This window comes from Brachypodium distachyon, chromosome 4, assembly GCF_000005505.3.
Source record: "Brachypodium distachyon strain Bd21 chromosome 4, Brachypodium_distachyon_v3.0, whole genome shotgun sequence".
Taxonomy (NCBI): Eukaryota; Viridiplantae; Streptophyta; class Magnoliopsida; order Poales; family Poaceae; genus Brachypodium; species Brachypodium distachyon.
In genome coordinates this window covers 17,036,285-17,053,547 of record NC_016134.3, presented here as the reverse complement: position 1 = coordinate 17,053,547, position 17,263 = coordinate 17,036,285, and the positions used below count along the sequence as shown (strand labels likewise).

The window sequence follows — 17,263 nt, the reverse complement described above, 5'->3', positions numbered from 1 at the left end:
CGCCGCAGTTCAAGCCGCGTCGCGCGGCGGGATTACAACACGAACGTCGCGCGGTAGTCCAGTCCATAACCGATGGCCGGGGGTGACTTGATCGCGCATCTGCAAACACATCTGCCGTGCCACACATGGAACAAATTAATGACTTCAACTATAGCCACACTTATATACCCAGTAGAAACTATAGTACTCCCTCCGATTCATATTAGTCGTCGTCGAAATATTACATGTATATAGACGTTTTTTATGCATAGATGCATTCATATTTCAACAAATTTGAGACAATTAATATATATACCTGATCCATCCACACGCATCGCGTCTAGCTACGACGCACCCATGCGCGGCCATGCCTTGTTCGCCCATGAATTGAAAACAACTCCGGTGCTTTATAACACTAGGTAGCTACGACGTATTGGCCCGGTCTGCGGTTCATCAGGCTAGGTGGATTTAGGTTGTTCAACAGACTATTCATTTTATCAGACTTGTTCAATAAATCAATAAAATTGGTTGTGTGCATATCATTTTGATGCAGAGTCCGGGCTTCAACCCCCTTTTCAAAAAAAAAAAAATCGGTCTTTTAGCACCTTCAACCGCACACGAATTGAAACAATAGTGTGAGATGTTTATAATCACATACATTTGAAAAAGCAAATAATCGTTAGTACATTGCATTGTATGTGCAAAGAGACCACAAATTTTAGAGTTTTGAAAAACAATCCAGAGTACATAGCAACACTTTAACTAAATATAGACACTCAAAATTTATCAATGTGTGTCACCCTTTCGTGACCTGATTGTTGCAACTTGCTTCACTGAACTCCAATTAAGATTTGGGACCTTCTTCTTGTTCTTAAATTTCACAAGACCTCACTATTTGGGGCTAGTGTTTCAATGTAACACATCGAATTTTCGTTAGTTTGCCATACGTTTTGGGCTAATTTTTTTTTTCACTTAACCTGACTCTATTGGATTAAGGCATTTGACAACTAGGGTTCGGAGGAGGAAGACAGTGGGAGGGGAGGAGGCAGTGCCATCAGACGTGTCGTGCGGAGCAACTTCATGGTGTACGTGGCCACTGCAGCTGTTGAAATATAAGTTTTTTTTTTGAGACAAACCTGTAATGTTTTTCAAACACGAGAACCATTACAGGTACAGTGGTTTGGATCATAAACTCTAGAAACTACAAGGAAACTCTTATAATTAAGAATTACAGTGATATCTCTTAAAAACTACCGTGATATCATACTTTGCAACATGAAATTCTGCCAAGGTTTCAACATAGAGACTGCAATCACACTGCAGCAACCATATCATTACCGGTATCTCTGCACGAACTTGACTACCTTTAAATGTTTCAAAAAGCCCCTTGAGTCGTTCATCCAAAAAGATGAGAAGCCATGAGTGTTGAACGTACTTGGACCGGGGATGATTTCACGACGGCATCGCAACCTCCGCCATTGTGTTGCTGATCAGAACCAAATAATTGAAATAGACAAACACTTCTGGATACTCTTAGGAGGAACCGAGGTTTCTCACACGTCGCAGCGCCAAGACGGCAGCCGGAGGCGAGGGGAACGCTAAAGCTTCAACGGTGACGGCTAGGGCAGAGCTCTCGTGGAAAACCTAAAATACTTGACATCAATTTTCAGATTTTAGCTGTTGAAATATAAGTGAATTGCTCTCCTTTCACGGCCCATCAGTTTGAACTTTTCGGTGAACTGATACAGTGCAGTGCCTTAAACTCTTGAGCCACCAAGAGATGTTGCGTGCCTTAAACTCTCTCTCTCTCTCTATTAGTGTGCGGCCAGACTTCAGGACTATGTAGAGCGGTGGCTTTTAGATGTAGTTAAGCCAAAAATTTAAGGGTTTTTTATTTCTGTGCCCCTCTTTCCTTAGCTGTACTCAGTTATACCCGAGGCCAGAAACAATACTCGCTGCTACACTTGTTCGTTTCGCCATTCCTCACAAATGCCCTCACGGAGCACCTGCTAATGGTCAAGCCCCTTTGACCGTTTGGTTCTGACGGGTGGGCCGCGGGGAGTGCTGACAGGTGGGCCCGGAGCCGCGTTTCTGGCGTGTGGGCCTGCGAGGAGATAGTGCAAGCGGGCAGGTCTTAATGGGTCTGGTTACCTTACATGCGGGCCACGTCCTGACAGGTGGGGTCGGTCCACTTAACTTACATGTGGGGCTCCGAACAAAAGTGACAGGTGGGTCCGTTGCCTATCTCTCTCATCCCTTTCCCAAATATGCCGTCGCCCCCGCCAAATACGCCTCCGTGGGCTCGCCGGCGAGACTTGCGAAGGGAAGCCTATCTCTCTCATCCCTTTCCCAGATACGCCGCCGCCCCTGCCAAATACGCCTCTGTGCTCGCCCTGGCAACGGGGCCGCCAGATACGTCTTCGTGGGCTCGTCGGCGAGACTTGCGAAGGGAAGCGGCGTCTACATAGCCTAATCGAAGAAAGCAAATTCTACCCGAGGCTACACTTGTTCGTTTTGCACAGAAATAAACTTTACAATCACAATTATGAAAGTGATCACATCACATGCAGTTCAATAAAGCGATTCATCATCATAGAACATGCAGTGCAAATTCTAACAATTAACGGCATTCATATAAAACGACGCGGCCGATCACTCCTGGCCGCCGGCTTCCTCCACCGCTGCCACGCCAGGCTCGGCAGGCCCCTCCACAGGTGCCACCTCCGGCATGACGTACGGGATGCCGTGCATCTGGCCTGTGTGGGGGAACGTGTTCGCCGTGTTGGTGTACACATTGTACAGCGTGAATGCGATAAACTTGCATCCACACCAGTACACGCGGCCGAGGAGGTACTCTGTGTCATGGCTGTTGGTGAGGTGCACGAGGATGGCCGTGTCGATGCCATCCTCTCGGAGCTGCTCCACGCGGTACATTGGAGGGCCTACGGCCTCCTAGTGTAAGAAACCGGTGTGGAGGAAGCACCATCGGGCTCCTGTTGCGCGACATCGCCCACACCTGGAGCGTACGCTCCACAAGCACGCCCGGTGGGAACAACTGCTCCTCGGTGAGGGGCGGTGGGTTGAAGGTGCGGCCTTGGAACGCCATTGCCCGTTAGTTAACCGCACAAAAGAAGTGGAGAGAGGTGAAGATGTGTAGAAGAAGGAGAAGAATAGAAAGAAGTAGTTCCATTGCGCCGGGTTAAATAGTGATGGTAAGGGGAAGGGGAGTGGTTTCCGGTGATAAGTGTTGGGTGGTGGGCTTTGAAAGCGGTTTGCATGAATGCTCCGGGACTGTACGCCGGAGCAGTTTGACTTGCGGAGGCATGCGCGGCAGCCTTGCATGGAAAACCGGCGTGCGTGGGCAGTTGCAGGGACTTGCATGGAAAACTGATGTGTTCTCGCGTGCCCTCTGGCCTTCAATATTCCTTAATTAATAGGAAGTTTGACTTGCGGAGGTGTGCGGAAGTCTCTCGAAAGAGCTCCGTACCTATACATTCCGTGCCATCATTACGGCCTTTCATCTAGCCTTATTCCCTGATACCAAAGATCCATCGACATGGCGCGGTGGTCTGGGGATTCCTTCCAGTGCTCCTCCATTGAAGCGGAGAATACGGAGCTCGACGGAGAGAGTCCGTACCGACGGACGACATTCTTGACTTCATTGTGAAGTCCGTAGTAGGCGGCGCTGCACTGGCCGCCGTGGTCGTGGACGCCGCCGGTCTCCACCACGGCGTCGAACTCTGACGTCGCCTCCGCCTCCGCCAACGTCTGGCGTCAAGCGAGGTGGCCGTAAAAGGAAGGCCATATCTCCATCGCCGGCCCAGCCTGCTCCTCCACCGGTGGTACATCAACCGGCCCCGCAACCTGTACCACAGCCACCGCCTCCTCCACCGCCAGCGCCTCCAGCAGCTCCTACGGCCCCGCCGTCGCGCCGTGCGTCCCCGCCACCGCCGTCGCCCCCGCCACCCTCGATGCCTCCACCGTCGACGGTACAAGTCTCCGTGGAAGTGTTCCGATCGTTGATCGGTACACTGGAGACATGTACCAAGGCCTTGGAGAAGATCACCAGGAGCGTGGAATAAAATTCCATATGTATTTTTCCTTTTTTATATATTTCTATATGTAATGCTAGAGAGATGAACTATATATATATGTATTTTCAAGATCCATTCGAATTTCTATATGACCCGCAAGAATCGTTGATAATGCCAAAACACTAAAAATAATAATGCAACAAACATTGAAAATAATAATGCGAAAACACTGAAAATAATAATGCAACAAACACTGAAAAAAAGTGAGTTTGATTACAAGAACCGGAAGGAGATCCTCTGATGTAGCCTCCCCTGACATAGAGTCACTGACATGTGGGGTTGTTAGGCATGAGGCCCACTTGTCAGTGGCCAAACTGCAGGGTAACGTATGTCAGGGGATCCATGTCCGAACCGACCATAACTATCAGTGTCGGGTGGCGGGCTTACATCAATGGCGGGCTTTTCTTGACCCGCCACTCATAGAGTTTTATCCAATTTTCAGGTGTTGGGTCCAAAACGTTTGTAAATAAAGGTTTAGAACATATAATAATTTTTGTTCGGTAAACTTACATGTTACTTGTTCTTCTCAAAGAATCTCATAATTTCTGGAGCAATTTTACTATATTTCGTACATATTTTGGATTTTCAGCACATTTCAGCATTAAATGAGAAATCACTTTTTTTAATACATTTACGACAAGAAATTAATTTAAGAAAGGTCCATTGGACCCATTGTAACCTATTAGAACGCAAACACATAGGTTTCAATGAATATTAAATGTTTTATACCTTGATTACTGTGATTTACATTTAACTCAATAGTATAATAATGTTAATAATATGAAATATTTGTCCGAAAATTATGATTTTCTGCAAGTGTCAATATTTAGTGATACAATCATCACGTAAAAAAATCAGAGCATTATCTAAATTTCACAATGTACTTCATGTATATTGCACCACATCTCCCTGAGGTGTTTCTGAAACACCTCAAACACCTCAGGGAGATGTTGGATAAATTAACTCATTTTGACATTTGGATTTAAAACTTTGTCCAAATCTTGTAAAATTTGGCACACTAAGCACATTTGGTATGTATTGCATGTATGCAAAAGCATTTTCAATTTGGACGTGTTTTCATATTTTTTTGAATTTCAAATTCAGTTAAATTTGTTATGTTTGGGCCAAAATGATATGACATACATGATTTGAAGTTGTGGAACAGCTATTAGAAGTATGCAAACATTGTTAGTACTTGACTCCTCAAAGAAAATTTTAAAAAAACTCTTTACTTTTGCAGATTTGAATGGATTTGAATGGATTTAAATCCTGGTCAACGCTAAGTCAACTTTCTCAAATGGGTTTGAAATTTCACTAGTGTTTTTAACTTTTGATGTATTTTCTATTGGTGCAATTAGAAAATAATTTGGACAAGGTCGAATCTTGGGGTTTTTTTCAACTGCAGCCATTTTGGTGTGCTAGAACAGCCAAATGTAGCTATTTTTTCCCTGGTCAACTAAAGTCAACCTTTACAAAACAAGTTGAAATTTGGTCATCTTGCATAAATTTCCATTCGGATTCCATTTGTGCAGTCTGAAATCAAGTTGGAGCAAGTTCACTTTCTAAGCTTCCTCCAAAATTGTCCATTTGGGTGGGCTAGGACAGCCAAATGTCGGTATAAATTCCCTGGTTAAGAAAAGTCAACCTTCTCAAAACATATTGAAATTTGGTAATCTTACATAACTTTCCATTCGCTATACATTTGTGCAGTTAGAAATCAATTTGAGGAAGTGAAATTGCAAAAAAAAAAATCATAGGAAATGATAAGTGCCGATAACAGTACATGCCCAGGTTCAGATAAAGGCAACAATCTGCTCTTGATCGGTACAAATAGGTAGTCTTCGAACAACATACATCAAAATCAACATGGATTAAACAGAACACAACATCAACATGGATTAACCCCTCCTTTTGGAGGACCTGAGCCATCTACAGCGCCAGCAAAACAGGGGAACTCATGGATGCGAGTGAGATCTCCTCGCGGTATTCCAGAACCACCATAGTCCAGATAAGCTTCATCATCTGAAGAAGAATCAGAGTAGTCCCTGTTGTTGTGGTCAGAACCATCAGTAAGAAGATGAAACCTATCGACCACTTCATGGACGTGGACGATGACCCCGAACGACACAGCACGTCTGGTTTCTGGTGCTGCCCCCACTGCAATTGAATCATCAATGAGCTCATCAGCATTTTCAGGAGCTGGTTGTGTGGCCGAAGTAGGCACTCTCATCAGCAACCGCTTCAGGATGGCATAAAGATCACGCATCCATGCCCTGAGCTTCATGCAGCGCGGATCAGTCCTACGCAGAATTGCCACGAACTCGCCTCCTAGCTGATTAATCAAATTCTTCACAAAGTCAAGCTCTTGCGCATCCTCCATCAGTCCATCCAAGCTAAGAACACAGCTAAAAGGCAGTTTTGATTCCTCTCCACAGAAGATGGAGCTCCAGGGGCGAAACGAGATGTCGCCGGCAGGGCACTTGATGCGCATCGATTGCATCACCGCTGCCGTGCAATCATCACTCGAATCAAAGCGAATTAGAAAGTTGCCGGGCGCAGGACATACTGTGATGCGCACTCCCCTTTTGAAGTTGCAGCGCTGCTTCAGAGCTGCCATGACCTCTTCAGCCGAAGTGGCCGGCAGATTGAGCGCTGATCCTGTATGGATGGTAGCAACGATGGCTTTACCTCACAGCCTCGCCGCCTTCTCTTTCGTTCCGGAGGTGTGGGAAATCACTATCCTGGCCACATCGGGCCGGATATCAGGCTCCCTGTGGCAAAATATCTCCTCCTCGAATCGGCGGCAGCTACCGACGTTGTGGTACGGAGGTGGGTTACTGCTCACCATCGCTGCCTCCCGTTCGTTTCTACACACCTACTAGCCGCAACGCCACCGCCGTCCTCCGCCGATTTAGGGTTCTGGTCGGGATTTGGGTGAGAGTAAAGGAGAGCAAGAGTAAAGGAGCGCAAGTAAGCTCCACATGTAAGGAAAGATAACACTGGCCCCGCCTGTCATCTGAAGCCTCGGCCCACCTGTCATCCTCTGGCTCGGCCCCAGCGGTCCACCTTTCCTCGGCCCACCTGTCATTAACGATGACCGCCCCACCTGTCAGGACGCACGGACGTGGTCCGCATGTAAGGTAACCAGACCCGTTAAGACCTGCCCGATTGCACTGTCTCCTCGCAGCCCCACGTGCCAGAAACGCGGCTCCGGCCCCACCTGTCAGCACTCCCCGCGGCCCACCCGTCGGAAGCAAACGGTCAAAGGGGCTTGACCGTTAGCAGGTGCTCCGTGAGGGCATTTGCGAGGAAGTTGTATTCCTGAGTACAGCTAAGGGATAAGGGACACAGAAATAAAAAACCCAAATTTTAAGGGCACAAGATAGAGAGTGCAAGGAAGCAAGATAGATATCCTTAGTCTTGAGTGGAGTTCAATTTTTTTCGCAAGGAGGTAGTTCAAACTTTTTTATTAATACACTTGCTAAAAGTTGAACTAAAAACGGTTGCGTGCATCAATTCATGCAAAAGTCTATTTTCTTTAACATATGCAAATCCAACTGTTCCTGTCTGCCACACATGAGTCAGGCCTCACTTTAAGTTCATGACTGCCAGATAGATCGATTTCTAAATAAATGTATATCACGCTAAGCTTGCTTGTGGATCCTGTGAAGATGAGAAATCCAAGAGGGTAAATTTCACTGAATCAGTGGTTTTGGGGTAATTGTTTTTTCACATTACCCAAATTGCTCGGCTTAGACATTTATTATAGAAAAATTTGACAAGAAAGGCCCACCCGTAAGATCCTAGGCGGCAGTTTTTACCCATCTTGTTTATCCAATCAACCCACTCTTTTCTCTTTTTTCTCTTATCTCCTCCCCTTCGGCAAGGATTCTCCGCTGCTCCAGCCGCTCTTGCGTCTTCCTGCTGTCGCGCACCACCGAGGATCTCCGTCGGCCTCCCTTCATCCCGTCCCCCGGCTCTGGGAGCCACGCTCCCGACGCAGGCGAGCCACATGGCGGCACGGTTGCCCTGGTGGAGAGCGAGGCCGAGCTCCTCCGACGACCATGGCTGTCCGCGTTCGCGTCCTGACCACGCCGCTGGTAGCCTCCCCGACCAAATTCCCCTCTGAATCAAGTTTGGGGAAGACAAAATCGGCCCTCAATTCAGCATATCGCCGTCGTCAATTTCGCCGGCGTGGCCTTCGAGGTCGGCGCGACTGTTAGAATTTGGGTGGCCCGATCAACACAAGACCTAATATTTAATAATTATGAAAATCTCAAAAGCCCGTCCGAATTGGGACGAGGGGAGTGTGAACAGTCCCACCTTGCTAGTTTAGAATGAGTGAGACCAACATATAAGAGACGTTACTTCTCACCTAGTAAGCAAGTCAGCGAGGGAAATCCCCACGCGTGCTCCTCCTCTTCCTCCGCTCGCCTTGCCTCGTCATGACGCGCGCATCACGCTTTGTTGATTGAGTTCGAGCCGTGTCATGTCGGTGTGGGGCCGGACTTCCTATCTTTTTGCCACGTGTGCGAGGTACTTTTGGAATCTATTACGGATGGGTGCAGATTTTGTGGAGTCGGTTCAGATTTCGTAAACCTAACCGACCTATACCTGCGTGACTATGTATACAGCCGCCCTGTCCCTCGATCCGTACGCAACACAACCGAGTTAGGGTTTCGTCTGTCTCTTCCTTTTGCGCCATCACCGTAGTCTACTCCATCCCGAGCACTGGCGTGCACCAACGAACGGGAGAGCAGGTCTTCGGAACCTTTCGCCTTTGCGATGCTGTACAGGAGAGGGAAAATAATGTTTTTGGAAGTGCTCCGCGTGACTGCTCGCTTCCGTCACCACGGGTCGTCTACGGTCCAAGTCGGGCGGTGGTATGTGCCGCTGTTTTCGTCGCTAAGAACGTCGTCAAGTCAACTCGATCATCATCACGGCTTCTTCTTTTTCATCGAAACAGTACGTAATCCGTGATCCGATCTACGGTTTAGCTATGATATGCGAGTTTCTTTTTTGTTGTTCGTTGGGCTGCTAAATACTTCTAGTATTTTTGAGATGCATGTGTTAGTTGATACTGTCGTCGTGATCTATATTTTGGAATTACTCATTATATTGTTATTTTCGAAATTGCTTAATTTTCCAACAACGACCCTGCAGGAGCTCCGCCGCCTTGGGTCACCTGTCCTCCCCAGCGCCTCCCTCGTCGGCGCCCTCCGCCGCGCCGCCTCGTCCCTTGTCCGGCATGCGCTCACCTTCGCTGCCCTGTCCGCCGCGTCCCTCCTGCTCGGCTTCGTCCTCATCCACCGCTGCGTCGAGGACCTCGTCTCCGTCCCCCGCCCGCTCTACTACGACTACACGGAGCCGCCCCCAGTGCCGCCATGTCCCTCTCTGGCGCCCCTCTCCCGGCCGGTCATTCCGTCAGGGTCTCCGTGGCGCTTCTCCTCCCCGACTCCGACCACAACCGGTAGAGGAGAAGAAGGATGGGAAAATAAATTAAGAGAAGCCTAGGGGCCTGCTGGCAATAGGCAAAAATAGTCGCATATGATTTTACAGGTGGGTCCGATCTGTCAGTTTTCATGTCATGTCTAATCTGAGCAATTTGGGTAAAGTGAAAAAAATTGATCTTAAAACATGTGGATAACTGTTACAAACCTCTAGATCAGTGTTTTTTTGAAATCTTGTCCCAAAACCTGTGGTTCCGTGAAATTTACTCGATAAACGATGATACATTTCCAGATTAGTTCTGGACGAGATTGAAGTTCAAAGTACAACTGCCGGTAGCCCACTGCCTGTCAATAAAGGAGCTAGAGCTGTAGCTTCGAAATCGCAAACCCCTGAAACAACCTGTAGAACAATGCATCGCTCAGCTGCTGAACTCGTCTTGCTCCTCCTCACCACGGGCGTGGCTTGCATCTTCTTTCTCGTCCCCGACGCGGTGCATCTCCAGCCAGCGGGTGCGAGATGCTTGCAACGGGAGAGGGACGCGTTGCTGGACTTCAAGCGAGGCATCACCAGCGACCCCGTCGACGTCCTCGCATCATGGCAGAAACGGCACAAACATTGTTGCCGGTGGAGAGGCGTCACCTGCAGCAACATAACCGGCCATGTCATCGAGCTAGACCTCAGTAATACAAATTTGGAGGACCAGATAAGTCCTTTCCTGCTTTCTCTCGAGCATCTGGAGTACCTAAATCTCAACTCCACCTACTTATATGGACCCAAAGGTCATGTCCCAGCATTCTTGGGCTCTTTAAAGAACTTGAGACATCTCGATCTCTCCTATACAGAATTCTCTGGTAGAGTACCTACTCAGCTTGCCAGCCTTTCGAAATTGGAGTACCTCGACCTCAGTTGGACATCCCTTCTTGAGCCTAATGGTCATGGTCTAGAGTTTTTGTCTTCTTTAGAAAACTTGAGACATCTCGATCTCTCCTTCACGTCTTTCTCTCGTGGAGTGTCTCCTCAGCTCGCCAACCTTTCAAAGTTGGAGTATCTCGACCTCTCTGAAACACACTTGTCGGGAGCGCTGCCGCCTCGTCTGGGTAACTTTTCAAACTTGCGACACCTTGGCCTCAGTTTCATGCAAGATACACACACATCAGATATCTCATGGTTAAGTAACCTACAACTCCTGGAATATGTTGACATGAGTGATATAAATCTCAGCACCATTGATGTGCTTTCTGTCGCAAACAAAATCCCATCTCTGAAGGCCATCGTTCTTATCAACTGCTCACTTCCAAATGCAAATCAGTCGCTCAGACACCTAAACCTCACAAAACTTGAGAAACTATCTGGGCCATCCGATTGAAACCAGCTGGTTTTGGAACATAACAAGCCTCACGGACCTAGCCCTTTTTGCAACCTATCTTTATGGTCCATTCCCTAATGTGCTAGGTGGTATGACATCCGTTCAAAACCTAGCATTTAACAATAACGGTAATCTAGACACAATGACACTATGACAGTAGACTTGAAACATCTATGCGAATTAAAAAGCTTATGGCTTGACAACAGTCTTGCCTTTGCAAACATAACAGAGATAGTAAAAAAGCTGCCGCAATGTTCTTCTAAAAAATTGCAGTTCTTAAGTTTGAGTGACAACAATATAACAGGAATGCTGCCAGACATGATGGGGCACTTGAGCAGCCTACAACATCTTTACCTTTCTAACAACAGTATTACTGGAGCTATACCAGCAGAGTTAGGGAATTTTACTAGTTTGGAAACACTTGAGCTCAATTTAAACCAATTAACAGGCCAGATACCAACTTTACCGCGAAGCCTTGCTGAAGTAGACATTTCCATGAATTGCATTTCAGGGCCATTGCCGTTTGATTCCGGAACTCCAAATCTTGAAGTACTAATTCTATCCTCCAATTATATTAGTGGCCACGTTCCAAGAAATATTTGTCACATGCATAACCTTGTTTTGTTGGATTTATCCCATAATCATTTTGTGGGAGAATTTCCGAAGTGTTCTTCGATGCCAAACATGTTATTCCTAAGCTTAAGTGAAAATAACTTTTCTGGAAATTTCCCATCATCGCTCCAAAACAGTTCAATGTTGAGTTTCCTTGATCTTGCAATGAACAAGTTCTATGGAACATTACCAGTGTGGATTGGAGACTTCAGGTCTTTGCAATTTCTGCAGCTAAGCCATAACATGTTTTATGGGGACATTCCTGTGAACATCACAAATCTTAAACTACTTCAACACTTCAGTTTAGCGAGCAACAATTTATCAGGATCAATTCCTCAGTCCTAGTCAAAGTTAGCAGCAATGAATCTAGGACATGCTATGAGGCATCAGGTTTACTGGTCCGAATACTATGCAGATAGACCATTCATGGATATTCTGTCTGTGGTCATGAAGCAGCAAGAACTTAAGTATAGCGCGATTGCAGTTAGTGAGATGGTAGGCATCGACTCGTCACTTAACCACTTAACTGGTGGAATTCCGGACGAGATAACTTCTCTGAACGGGTTGCTGAATTTGAATCTATCTTGGAATCACCTGAGCGGAAAAATTCCGGTGAAGATTGGGGATATGAAATCTCTCGAATCGCTTGACTTCTCATGGAACAATCTTTCAGGTGAAATCCCACCGAGCTTGTCGCAGTTAACTTATTTAAGCTCCTTGGAACTTTCATACAACAATCTTACTGTAAGAATTCCACTAGGACGTCAGCTTGACACGGTCTACATTGAGAACCTGTCCATGTACGACCGCAACATTGGTCTTTGCGGTCCTCCTCTTGAAAGGAATTGCTCAGGTTTAATGAGAAGAGAAGTGTTGGAAATATGCCCTGGAGGCAATAATAAATATGTTATTATCATATTTCCTTGTTCTTGATAAATGTTTATTATCCATGCTATAATTGTATTAACAATAAACTAAAATACATGTGAGGATAAATAAACAAATACCGTGTCCCTAATACGCCTCTCCTAGATTAGCTCGTTGATTAAAAGATGGTTAAGGTTTCCTAACCATAGACATGTGTTGTCATTTAATAACGAGGTCATATCATTAGGAGAATGATGTGATGGACAGACCCAAACATAAGCATAGCTTTTTGATCGTGTCACTTAAGTTTAAATTGCTAATGCTTTTATTATGTCAAGTATCATTTCCTTAGACCATGAGATCATGCCACTCCCTAGTACCGGAAGAATACTTTGTGGACATCAACCGTCATCTTGTAACTGAGTGATCATAAAGGTGTTCTTCAGGTATCTCGGAAGGTGCTTGTTGGGTTGTATGGATCAAGTGGGGGATTTGTCACTCCATGTGATGGAGAGATATCTCTGGGCCCTCTCGGTAATATAACATCCTAATGAGCTTGCAAGCATGTGAGTAATGTGTTTAGTCACAGGATATTATATTGCAGTACGAGTAAAGAGAACTTGCCGGTAATGAGATTGAACTAGGTATGGTGATACCGACGATCAAATCTCGGGCAAGTAATATATCGCGAGACAAAGGGAATTGAATACCGGATTAATTGAATCCTCGACATCGTGGTTCAACCGATGAGATCTTCGTGGAATATGTGGGAATCGTTATGGACATCCAGGTCCCGCCATTGGTTATTGATCGGAGAGGTGTCTCGGTCATGTCCACATGTTCTCGAACCCGTAGGGTCACACACTTAACGCTTTATGTTGCTAGGGTTCGATGAGATAAATAGATGGTGATATCGAATATTGATTCGGAGTCTCTGATGGGATCTAGTACATCACGAGGAGCTTCGGAATGGTCCGGAAATAAAGATTTATATATGGAAAAGCTGTTTCAGGGTTTCGAAAAAGTTCGGGATATTTTCCGGTATTGACCGGGAATATTTTAGAAGGTTCCGCAAGTTCTCAGAAGGTTCTGAAATGTTACGGAATATTCCTGAGAATTTAATTGGGCCTCTATATGAATTAATTGGAGCAATCTAATTAATTATCCCCTAATGGGCCTTAGGGGAGAGGGAACCGTGGGGGACTCCACCACGAGGTGGAAACCACATACGTGGGAAGGAGTCCCGGGACTCCTTTCCCTCCCCTGGCCAGCCGTAGACTCTCCTTGGAGGAGGGGCAAACCCTGGCCACCCCCCCCCTATATAAATAGAGGGGAGGGCCAAGGGGAGAGGACACACATAGCTCTCAGTTGGATCTCTCTCCCCTGAGCCAGCACCACGCCGTCGTGCTGCTGGATCTCATCGACCTCTTCCCCTTGCTTGCTTGATCAAGAAGGAGGAGATGACGTGAAGCTGAACGTGTGGATACCAAGGAGGTGCCGTCGTTTCTACACTGAGATTGATCTCATCGAAAGTTCCACTATGCCAACAACGATCCCGTGATCGTAACGCTTTGTGGTCTACGAGGGTATGATGCTCATTATCCCTCTCGTTACTGACATCTACTAGATATGATCTTGGGTTTCTTCCGCACATCTCGTAGGAAATTTTTTGTTTTCCACGCAACGAACCCATCAGTGGTATCAGAGTTAGATCTATGCGTAGATGTTTTGTACGAGTAGAACACAACTTGGTTGTGGGCGTTGATGTTCATGTTGCTACCTCTTTTGTGCACTTCGGATTTTGCGGGATAGTGGGATGAAGCGGCTCGGACCAACCTTACTTGTCATCGCACAGGAGACCGGTTCCGCAATTGACATGCAACTTGTATTGCATATGCGGCTAGCGGGTGTCTGTCTCTCCCACTATAGTTGAAATTTGATTTGCAATGGGAGGCCTATATGGTTAATAAGCAAGTTGTATATCACCATTGTGGCTTTTGCGTAACTAAGAACGGTTCATTTAGTGCAGCCCCTAAAGCCACGTAAAACATGCAACAACAAAGTAGAAGCGTCTAACTTGTTTTTGCAGGGGCATGTGATGTGGTATGGCCAAGATATGATATGATATATTTGATGTATGAGATGATCATGTTTTGTAATATCTCACGACTTGCATGTCAATGAGTTTGGCAACCGGCATGAGCCGTATGGTTGTCTCATTAATTATTGTATGACCTTCGTGTCAACGTTTTAATCGCCATGTAATTGCTTTATTTTATCGCTAGTAGTAGCAATAGTTGTAGTAGCAATAGTTGGTGGAGGCAACTATACTTGACGCCCGAGGACCTAGGCGACAGGCTAGTGATGATGGAGATCATGCCCGTGCTTTGGAGATGGAAATCAAAGGCACATGACGAAAATGCCATATCATGTCACATTATTTATGCATGTGATGTTTATCTCTTTTATGCATCTTATTTTGCTTAGTTGACGACGGTAGCATTTTAAGATGATCCCAAGATAATAATGTGTTCTCCCTTAGTATGCACCGTTGCAAAAGTTCATCGCTTTGAAGCACCACGTGATGATCGGGTGTTATAAACTCTATGTTCGCATACAAGGGGTGTAAGCCAGTTTTACACATGCAGAAATACTTTGGTTAACTTGACGAGCCTAGGATGTACAGACATGGCCTCGGAACACAAGGAACCGAAAAGTTAAACATGAGTCATATGAATGATATGATCAACATGATGATGTTCACCATTGAAGCTACTCCATCTCACGAATGATCGGACTTGGTGTAGTGGATTTGGATCATGTGTCACTAAACAACCCGAGGGATGTTGATTTTAGTGGGAGTTCATTAGTAATTTGATTAGATTGAACTAATTATCATGAACATAGTCTAGTTGTCTTTGCAAATATGCTGTAGATCAATGGCTCGCACTATTTTCAATTTTAATACGTTCCTAGAGAAAGATAAACTGAAGTCCAATGGAAGCAACTTTGGGAAATGGTTCCGCAATCTGAGGATTATCCTCACTACTACTCAGAAGGATTATGTTCTTGATGCAGCGCTTGGTGATCAACCCCACTCAGATGAGCCTGAAGATGTTAGGAACGTCTGGCAGACTCGTGCTGAGGACCACTCTGTAGTAAAGTGCGCCATTTTGTGCATTTTGGAACTGGAGCTCCAAAAGCGTTTTGAGCACCGTACGGCATTTGATATGATTGGGGAACTGAAAATGATATTTCAAACCCAAGCCCGTGCGGAGAGGTATAAGGTCTCCGAAAAGTTCTTTGACTGTAACATGGAGGAGAACAGCTCCGTTAGCGAGCACGTGCCCAGAATGTCTGGGTACACCGAACCCCTAGCTCATCTTGGAATTTTGATTCCTAATGAACTAGGCATTGATCGGAGACCTAAGCTATATACTGAGTGCTTCAACTATAAGGAACTGGCCACTGGAAGCGTAACTACCCCAAGTACTTGGCAAATAAGAAGGCCGGCAACCTCAATAAAGGTATATTTGATATACATGTTATTGATGTGTACCTTACTAGTGCTCGTAGTAGCGCCTGGGTATTTCATACCGGTTCAGTTGCTAACATTTGCAACTCGAAACAGGAGCTGCAGGATAAACGGAGACTAGCAAGAGATGAGGTGACCATGCGCGTCGGGAATGGATCAAAAGTTGATGTGATCGCCATCGGCACGTTCCCTCTACGTCTACCTTCGGGATTAGTTTTAAACCTCGATAATTGTTATTTGGTGCATGCGTTGAGCATGAACATTATATCTGGATCTTGTTTAATGCAAGACGGTTATTCATTTAAATCAGAGAATAATGGTTGTTCGATTTATATGAGTAATATCTTTTATGGTCATGCACCACTTGGGAATGATTTATTTCTATTAAGTCTCGATGGTAGTGATACACATCATAATGTTAATGCAAAAAGGTGCAAAGTGGATAATGATAGTTCCATATATTTGTGGCACTGCTGTCTAGGTCATATTGGTATAAAACGCATGAAGAAACTCCATTCTGATGGACTACTTGAATCACTTGATTTTGAATCATTTGATACATGTGAACCATGCCTCATGGGTAAGATGACTAGAACCCCGTTTTCAGGCATAATGGAACGGGCGAGTGACTTGTTGGAAATCATACATACTGATGTGTGCGGACCAATGAGTATTACAACGCACGGTGGATATCATTACTTCCTAATCTTCACCAATGAAACACAAGTCTGAAACTTTTGAATAGTTCAAGGAATTTCAAAATGATGTGGAGAACCATCGTAACAAGAAAATTAAATTTCGACGATCAGATCGTGCTGGTGAATATTTGAGTTACGAGTTTGGCACGCATTTAAGACAATGTGGAATTGTTTCACAACTCACGCCGCCTGGAACACCACAGCGTAATGGTGTGTCCAAACATCGTAATCGTACTTCATTAGATATGGTACATTTTATGATGTCTCTTACTGATTTGCCACTGTCGTTTTGGGGTTATGCATTAGAGACAGCCGCATTCACTTTAAATAGGGCTCCATCTAAATCCGTTGAAACCACACCGTATGAATTATGGTTTGGCAGGAAACCTAAGCTGTCGTTTCTTAAAGTTTGGGGATGCGACGCTTATGTCAAAAGGCTACAACCTGATAAGCTCGAACCCAAGTCGGAAAAATGCGTCTTCATAGGATACCCTAAAGAAACAATTGGGTACACCTTCTATCACAGATCCGAAGGCAAAGTGTTTGTCGCTAAGAACGGGTCCTTTCTAGAGAAGGAGTTTCTTTCGAAAGAAGTGAGTGGGAGGAAAGTAGAACTCGACGAGGTACTTGAACTTTCTCTCGAATTTGAGAGTAGCGCGGT

At 45.6% G+C, this 17,263-nt stretch overlaps 1 pseudogene; it reads left to right on the top strand.

The window, feature by feature from the left end:
• The first annotated feature begins 9,238 nt into the window (after positions 1-9,238).
• Positions 9,239-16,014, top strand: LOC112268647 (annotated as a pseudogene).
• The last annotated feature ends 1,249 nt before the right edge of the window (positions 16,015-17,263 follow it).